Genomic DNA, 1,267 nt, shown 5'->3' with positions numbered 1-1,267 from the left:
TTCTTGGACCTTGAAAGTGGACAGGTAATGTCCACTTTCTAGAAATGTAAGGATCTCTGGGGGTTCTGGCTCTTCAGTAAATCTGAGTTTGGGGGTTCATTGTTTAAGAGGGAGCCCCAGGAAACCCTTATACCAATGGGCATGGTTTTCTCTGATTTCCTCTTTTGCACACCAGTTCCTCTTTTGAACGCTTGTATGGCTATCCTTAGAAAAATCCCAACCGAAGCATAGACATTATGCCATGCCCCCAGGATATCTCTACAAGTGTTTTGGTCCTTTGCTCAGGCCCTGAAACACACAGAAGTAAATTGGTGGTGGGTGGGTTGGTAGTAAGGATGGACAATTAAATGTCAGACCCAAGCCTTTTTATCACGCTGCTTGATTACAAGCTAAGTCTGGCAGATGCCTGAGTCTTCTGACCACTATGGCATGGCAATTTAAACCCTTGTTCTCTAACCTGAGAGAAGTCTGAGCTGCAAGCCTTTGGCTCTCCAGCTGGCTAAAAAGTATGTTTGCAGTGACCTAGGAATGGAAATCTGGCCCAGAAAAGACCAATATTCATCTGACAGTAAATAGTTGCTTGGTTGGGGAGGATAACTATTCTAGGCAAAAAAGGGACAAGAAAATCAATACCTTAATTTAACTTCATTTAACTGAGCTTCTGTGTATCTGCCAGGCTCTGTGCTGTGAGCTGAGTTTATAAGAGGAATGTGGTATGGCCTATCCTCTGGTGGAGGTTACATTCCAGCCTGGGAGATAGCCCTGCAGGCAATAATTATGAGGCAGTATGATGTATGTTCTAATATCAGCAGGAACCAGATGCTGGGGAACCCAGAGAAGGGAAAGGATTTGTGTATCCAGCATTTTCACCATAAGCATCTTTGCCATAAGCTTTTTTACCACAAACAGTTTCACTGCATGACAAATTGGCCACAAGGTAATTTTGCCATAAAAGATAAAATAATGAAAAATAAAAGCGGGACATTAAGAAGGATATAATGAAACATGCAAAATGAATAGCAAAAGTAAAAGACCTCATTTTCACCACATAACTAATTGGCTCTAGACAATTTTGCCCTAAAAGATAAAATAATGAAAAATAAAAGATGGGCATTAAGGACAACATAACAAAGCATGAAAAATGAATAACAAAATGTAAAAGACTATTAGAAATATAAAGTATATGAGTGTAAATTCTCAGCAATACTACAAAAATAATCAATTTTATTTTGTGGGTTGTACCTAAGTACTTATCTCCCAAGTCTTC

This window comes from Bison bison, unplaced genomic scaffold (genome assembly GCF_000754665.1).
Source record: "Bison bison bison isolate TAMUID 2011002044 unplaced genomic scaffold, Bison_UMD1.0 scf7180017846659, whole genome shotgun sequence".
In the NCBI taxonomy this organism is placed as follows: Eukaryota; Metazoa; Chordata; class Mammalia; order Artiodactyla; family Bovidae; genus Bison; species Bison bison.
Note: the sequence above shows the minus strand (reverse complement) of the source record.